The sequence below is a fragment of the Schistocerca piceifrons genome, chromosome 1 (assembly GCF_021461385.2).
Source record: "Schistocerca piceifrons isolate TAMUIC-IGC-003096 chromosome 1, iqSchPice1.1, whole genome shotgun sequence".
NCBI lineage: Eukaryota > Metazoa > Arthropoda > Insecta > Orthoptera > Acrididae > Schistocerca > Schistocerca piceifrons.
Genome location: NC_060138.1, coordinates 1,229,185,492 through 1,229,193,426, shown reverse-complemented (window position 1 = coordinate 1,229,193,426; position 7,935 = coordinate 1,229,185,492). Strand labels below are relative to the sequence as shown.

The following is a 7,935-nucleotide window of genomic DNA, read 5'->3' as shown; positions in this document are numbered from 1 at the left end:
CATCTTGGATGAAGTCACTGGGGTGACACGAAGGTTGTTCCACTACTGTGGGCGCGGGTCGTTCTTGGGTAGGTCAGATGGTAGAGCAATTGCCCGTTAAAGGCGAAGGTCCCGAGTTCGATTCTCAGTCCGGCACACAGTTTTGGTCTGCAAGGAAGTTCCATATCAGCGCACACTATGCTGTAAACTAAACTCTAAACTCCGTCCGAACACGCCTTGGAAGGCCCAACGGTACTGACGGTACCGAACGGCCGCCGTGTCAACCTCAGCTCACAGGCGCCACTGGATGCGGATATGGAGGGGCATGTGGTCAGCACACCGCTCTCACGGCCGTAGGTCAATTTACGACACCGGAGTCACTACTTCCCAATCAAGTAGCTCCTCTGTTTTCCTCACAAGGGCTGAGTACACCCCGCTTGCCACCAGCGCTCGGCAGACCGAATGGTCACCCACCCAAGTTCTAGCCCAGCCCGACAGCACTTAACTTCGGTGATCTGACGGGAACCGGTGTTACCTCTGCAGCAAGGCCGTTGGCCGCACACTCCGTTGCAGATTGAAATTTTCATTCTGGAAACTTCAGTCGATTATTTCATACCGGAAGAAATATGTGAAATTTAAAATTTCCCGGCGAATTAAACGTTTGAAGAGCTTTCGGTATTGCAGCCGGTTGTCGTCAACTTCACTCCACGATGTTTGAACTGGACACCTGGCAGTCATCTCCACGTGAGCCATCGACGACTCTCCGATGGCTCACCTGGAGATGACAAGCACGTGACCAATTGAAATATCGCCCGCATCTCGTGGTCGTGCGGTAGCATTCTCGTTTCCCACGCCCGTGTTCCCGGGTTCGATTCCCGGCGGGGTCAGGGATTTTCTCTGCCTCGTGATGGCTGGGTGTTGTGTGATGTCCTTAAGTTAGTTGGGTTTAAGTAGTTCTAAGTTCTAGGGGACTGATGAACATAGATGTTAAGTCCCATAGTGCTCAGAGCCATTTGAACCATTTTTTGAATTGAAATATCGTGGAGTGAAGATTACGACTACCGGCTGCAATACCGAATGCTTTTCGAACAGGAAGTCGCTTTCTGGGAGAACTTGTACACATAAATTGCAATCACGCAAAGTGTGAGTGATGTTACTGTTGCTGGGCTAACCCTCCCTCTCCAAAACCTTGTTCAAATGGCTCCAAGCACTATTGGACTTAACATCTGAGGTTATCAGTCCCCTAGACTTAGAACTACTCAAACCCAACTTAACCTAAGGACATCACACACATCCATTCGCCAGCCAGGATTCGAATCTGCGACCTTAGCAGCAGCGCGGTTCCGGACTGAAGCGCCTGGAACCGCTCGGCCACAGTGGTCGGCTCCACAACCTTGTGTTCTGACTCTTGTGACTTTTACCTAACATGGAAACAATGGTCAGAAGGGTCAGCAGACAAGTTTGTGAATTGGGAGGGTTAGTCCAGAAACAGCAAGAAAATACGCAGTTGGCGTGATTACAATTTAACCAGTGAGTGCATAATACGATTAAGTAGATTTCTTCCTGGATGAAATCCTCGAATGAAATGGTGATTACGCAGTATGCAGCTTGTGTTTCAGAAAAATACGTCACAACACTCAGTAAAGAAACTGTTCTTGAGAATTTCATTAAATTTTAGATTTAAGAAAACATGCGTCTTGCGATTACTAAAACAGTTTAATCGAAATTTGAAACTTTAGAAAAATGAGCACCTATGGCTTACTAAATCGCCCGTCAATCACAATTTATCATTTCAAAACAATTTACCTTTAGATAACAATTTACCTTTCCAAAACAATTTATCTTTTGAAAACAATGTGAATAATCTTGTAATTAAATGTTTCCACGATAATGATCGAAGCAGACGAAATGAATTAAAATTTGTGCTGCGGTTGGGACTCGAACCCGCGTCGCTTGCTTGCTAGGCAGAAATGCTAACCATTACACAACCGCAGTACGATGCAAACAAGAAGACCCATGTTCGAGTCCCAGTTGCAGCACAAATTTTGATTCACTCCGTCTGCTTCGATCATTACCGTAGATAATAAAAAGAGACATAAATGTCTCAGGGAAACATTTAATTATAAGATCTATAAGATCACCAATGGTACAAGGACGTCCCATTGTGTCCAATGCTGGGATGATTCCTAATATCGGAGAGCAATGGCAGTCGTGACAATAAGTAAGGGAAAAATGAATTGAAGTTTGTGTTGGGAAGGGCACTGAACTTAAGTAGTTTGTGCAGCAATGTTGACCATCGTACTGCGGTGGTGTAATGGTTAGCATTTCTGCCTAACAAGCAAGAAGACCCGGGTTCGAGTCCCGGGTGCAGCACGAACTTTAATTTATTTCGACTGCATCGTTCATAATCTGAATAATATTTAAAATTTTAGAAAAATTCGGGCCTGTCGCTTACCAATCACTTTTAATAACCATCCAGTTAACAGCTGTATTTAAGAAACATAACCGCTGCGCTCTGTAAGACTTTAACTGATAGCAATTCAGGTTATAAGATATTTATATAAAAATTCGCCATTGCGCTCAACAAATTAAATATCAAATGAAATATAAACATTTTAGTGCGCAGTAAGCTCTGAACTTAAATGTTAACAGCCATCTCAATAAAGCAGATATTTTTAAGAATGTAAGATACATACGCTAAGGTTATTACTATTTTACAGCTCTGTCCTCGAACTGTCAGCAGATGGGCATGAGAGGGCCAATCATTTTCTAACACCAGTTCGTCGGTCGGTTGACCAGTCGGTCGTTAAGAGCGCGGCGCCAGACCCGTGGTCGAGCAGGACAGCGGAAACCGCTCCAAGCTCCCGCCCGTTAACCTGAGAGATGACACAGGCCCACTGGACTGGACCAAAACAGACTAAAATTCTAAATCAACAAATTGTTAAAGACTATGATAAACAATTAGAAATAGGGAATAAAGCAATTCCGCTCAAGCGAAGTGAGAGTGACGTCCCTAAAATGGTTTGCACAAACAACGTATACACATTAGCGATGGCTTTGAACTAAAGCTACGAGAAACTGGGAAATCATTCACAAGTGAGGCAATTAGTAGTGCTCCTGGAACATGGATAGCGACCTCTCTACATCTACATCTACATCCATACTCCGCAAGCTACCAGACGGTGTGTGGCGGAGGGTCACCTGAGTACCTCTATCGGTACTCCCTTCTATTCCAGTCTCGTATTGTTCGTGGAAAGAAGGATTGTCGGTACGCTTCTGTGTGGGCTCTAATCTCTCCGATTTTATCCTCATGGTCTCGTAGCAGGGAGCAATATACTGCTTGACTCTTCGGTGAAGGTATATTCTCGAGCTACTGAGCGTCTCTCCTGCAGAGTCTTCCACTGGAGTTTATCATCTCCGTAACGCTTTCGCGGTTACTGAATGATCCTGTAACGAAGAGCGCTGCTCTCCCTTGGATCTTCTCTATCTCTTCTATCAACCCTATCTGGTACGGATCCCACACTGCTGAGCAGTATTCGAGCAGTGGGCGAACAAGCGTACTGTAACCTACTTCCTTTGTTTTCGGATTGCATTTCCTTAGGATTCTTCCAATGAATCTCAGTCTGGCATCTGCTTTACCGACGATCAACTTTATATGATCATTCCATTTTAAATCACTCCTAATGCGTACTCCCAGATAATTTATGGAATTAACTGCTTCCAGTTGCTGACCTGCTATTTTGTAGCTAAATGATAAGGGATCTATCTTTCTATGTATTCGCAGCACATTACACTTGTCTACATTGAGATTCAATTGCCATTCTCTGCACCATACGTCAATTCGCTGCAGATCCTCCTGCATTTCAGTACAATTTTCCATTGTTACAACCTCTCGATACACCACAGTATCATCTGCAAGAAGCCTCAGTAAACTTCCGATGTCATCCACAAGGTCATTTATGTATATTGTGAATAGCAACGGTCCTATGACACTCTCCTGCGGCACACCTGAAATCACTCTTACTTCGGAAGACTTCTCTCCATTGAGAATGACATGCTGCGTTCTGTTATCTAGGAACTCTTCAATACAATCACACAATTGGTCTGATAGTCCATATGCTCTTAGTTTGTTCATTAAACGACTATGGGGAACTGTATCGAACGCCTTGCGGAAGTCAAGAAACACGGCATCTACCTGTGAACCCGTGTCTATGGCCCTCTGAGTCTCGTGGACGAATAGCGCGAGCTGGGTTTCACACGATCGTCTTTTTCGAAACCCATGCTGATTCCTACAGAGTAGATTTCCAGTCTTCAGAAAAGTCATTATACTCTAACATAATACGTGTTCCAAAATTCTACAACTGATCGACGTTAGAGATATAGGTCTATAGTTCTGCACATCTGTTCGACGTCCCTTCTTGAAAACGGGGATGACCTGTGCCCTTTTCCAATCCTTTGGAACGCTACACTGTTCTAGAGACCTACGGCACACCGCCACAACTCAAGGTAGAATGTTAGGCTTATGAGAGTACACCCGTCTGTGTAACAGTCCTTACTACATAACATTTAGGGTATTACATACTCCTCAAGAACATTCGCTGTCTTAAGTAGAAGCTCATTACACATCAAAAACGGCAGAATTCTTCCCCATAAGCTCCATTTACACGTAAACATACACTTATCTGAAGAAATGTCTCACCAGATTCAGAAACTGTATCTGGCCACATGGGTTGCCCAAAAGTCCTGTACGGAAATCAGCAGCTGAATGTTGTCGCTCCTCCCAGCGGCAATATCGGTGTCCTAACACCACAAACGCCAACACGAAGGCGGCAACTCCACTGACCAGGGCACGGTCCCGCTCTCCGGCTCCACACACGACACTCAGCTCATCTACTCGCAGTTGGTAACTGCCTCTCTCTTCACAGTGCGGTGTCCCCTCTACACCCTGTCGCCTCACTCGGTGTTTGCGTACCACTCGAGCCATATCTAAAACTTTCCTCATACCACCAGCCAGCCAGTTCTGCATAAAAGGATCACAAGCGAGCCCGATAGCAATATATCGAATGGAGCGCCACTACTCATCCTCCCCCACCAAATCTTAACATGGCCTGCCCACCAGTATCTGTCAAAAGAGTAACTGAAAATTTAGTTTTCTCCCTCGACCTGGGATATATGTAGTCTTGAAACCTTTCCAGTAACAATTTTTCGTACCAATAGGGTCACCGGGTTAAGAACCTGGATAACTACATCAGGTCCTAAAACTCGGGTGAAGATTTATCGGACATTGTGGCTTTGCCTTGACACTTGACAGCAAGGTTTCGGACGAAAGCCTTATCACCAATACGCACCTTAAACCCACTTCGCTCCTGACTGTAACGGCTCCCCTGCCTCCGGTGTGCGCTACTAATATTTCGTCGAGCTTGTCTCCAGTTCTCCTGCATCAGGCCAGGTGTCACTTTCTCAGGGAGCGGGCCATTAGTTGACTACAGGTTGGCCAAGGTGGAGCTGAGACGATGAGCAAATATCAAGGGAGTGAGAGTGTTTTTTAGGGTTCACGACAGGAGGAATTATACGCCAAATTAAGCCGTGGCAATGAAGAAGAATGGAAAAGGATTCCGCCTTCAAATTGCCGTTTTCTCTCCCCGAAAATGAAGATTGTGGGTAGTATGGTATATTAATGTAGTGAGTTATCCCGTTCTCGAAGCAGAATCTTTTAAACTATTACGAGAAGAAGGCAGGAGCATTGACATTGACGATGGTATGGGGAGAGCTAAATATAGTAAATATCCCCAGCAACTGTCGAATGTTATCCTAGTCGTCACCCCATTACTGGGTACTACCAAGACGAATCAGGAGACCGAATCAGCCACGACCAGGACGTACCATAAATTCAGTGCAAACAGTCTAGATCGCGGTGGTTATTTTATTAAAATGACCGGTTTCGGCCTAGTCTTAGGCCATCTTCATACAGCACCTTCAGCTGAAGTTGACGAGTTGTAGAACAGTTAGTTGGCCGCCGTCGCTGAAACTGTAAGTACTTAGCGAGTCAACACTTCCGCGATCTCCCACATAATTTTTTAACATATGATACCTCGTAATCACACTGTTACCATTCTACATTACTGGTACCAAAAACTGCATCGTCCTAATGACACCTCGTAAAACACGAATTAAAAATGCCGAGGTAAATTCCGTTTCAAAGAGCTGTCTTGTAAACTGATTGGCGTGACAGCCTTGCTAAGTTTTTCCTCTATCCAGAAAAGTTGAGTTTTTATATTTACTAGGTATCACATGTTATGGAGTGATATAACACCGACTCGACAGGATGCATACGTGTTTCTCTCAGTAAAAGTTCAGGCGTGCAAAATGCATGTCGGCCAGGCATCTTCCTATGATACACTTAGTAAGCTCTTTATTTCTGGGTTCGGGAAATTGTTTACAGTTCATCAAATAACTAACTTCTATAAGTTTCTTCAGAACACTCAAGCACTGTGCGTAAAAGTTCGATAATCTACGTACATTCTTTATATCTTCCTAGGAACACAGTTTTTCGGAAACAGTGCGAGAACCCTGGGTTTTAAGTATTTGAGGACACGTTGTAGCCTTTTGTAAAGCAGCTGATTCTCGGGTGCATTGTATTTTATCAGTTTTTATGGTTTCCATTTGCAGTTCTCGTAATGCTAACGAGGAAAATGTGTTCACCCCAGACTTTCTAATTAAATATTTGCACACCTAAATTGTCTGCATTATTTTTTAAAATACACACAGCTTGGATGTTAATTATAATATGCCAGTATAATTAACGATCTCAACGAAAATTAAATCGTATTATTTCCCAAAATATGCATGTTTTTGCACACTTTGCAAGTACAATGGACCTTCGAATTAAATATTCACACATCTAAATCATCCGTGTGACTTATTTAAATGCACAAGGTACGCTTATTGACAACAGTAAATTCATCTATAGCGCTGCTGCAGACCTAACATAACAGCCTAAAGTACACCGCGAATTATGAAAAACAATGAAAACGCTGCAAAAAAGCTGTTCACCATACATTTTGGAACGCATTTAGCATAGCAGCATGATCAGAATGCCTATCACAATCACGGTACAAACGTTGTCATCTTTTTCCGTTAAGCAGTGGAATATTGAGAGGGGAAACCTGTACTCACTGTATAACATGTATCATAATCTTTTGTTTCATGCAAATAAGCATTGCAATGAGAGAGAAAAGAGTTTTTCGTGGTGTATAAAAGGGAAAGCTAATATTGAGACTGATGTAGAATATTGTACATGAGTTTTCTTTATGTCAGGTGCTCACATGTCAATTGAAAATTAATAATCAGGTAGTACAATAGATGAGGCAAATGTAACACTATCGGACCACCATCACCTTGCATACTATTAGGGGGAGAGAATGATGCTCAGTGGAGAATGATTCTCAATGCAGAGAATGATGATCAATGAAGAGGAAGTTGGTCACCCTTTCAACAACCCATCATTCGTGATGGTGAGAGCAACTACATTTAAAATCTCAGTTTTGGATTTGGATATCGACTGAACAGGCAACGGCCTTGCCGCAGTGGATACACAGGTGCCGATCGGATCACCGAAGTTAAGCACAGTCGGGTGTGGATGGCACTTGGATGGGTGACCATCTGGACCGCCATATGCTGTTACCAATTTTTGGGGTGAACTCAGCCTTGTGATCCAATTGAGGAGCTACTCGACCGAACAGTAGCGGCTCCAGTCAAAGAAAACCATCATAACGGTCGAGAGAACAGTATGCTGACCACACGCCCCTACTATCCACATCTTCCACTGAGGATGACACGGCGGTCGGATGGTTCCGACGGGCCTCTTGTGGCCTGAAGGCGGAGTGCGAGTGAACACAAGCGACTGTTATAAGCAAAAGGGTAGAACACTACCTTTTGCTAACATACTAATGATTA

At 43.9% G+C, this 7,935-nt stretch overlaps 1 non-coding gene and 1 pseudogene across 1 annotated transcript; one reads left to right on the top strand and one right to left on the bottom strand.

Annotated features, from left to right (window-relative positions):
- Window positions 1-417: 417 nt before the first annotated feature.
- LOC124722273 lies at window positions 418-535 on the bottom strand (annotated as a pseudogene).
- A 1,744-nt stretch (window positions 536-2,279) lies between these two features.
- Trnav-aac lies at window positions 2,280-2,352 on the top strand. Its single transcript has one exon. It is a non-coding gene; the product is annotated as a tRNA-Val (tRNA).
- Window positions 2,353-7,935: the final 5,583 nt, after the last annotated feature.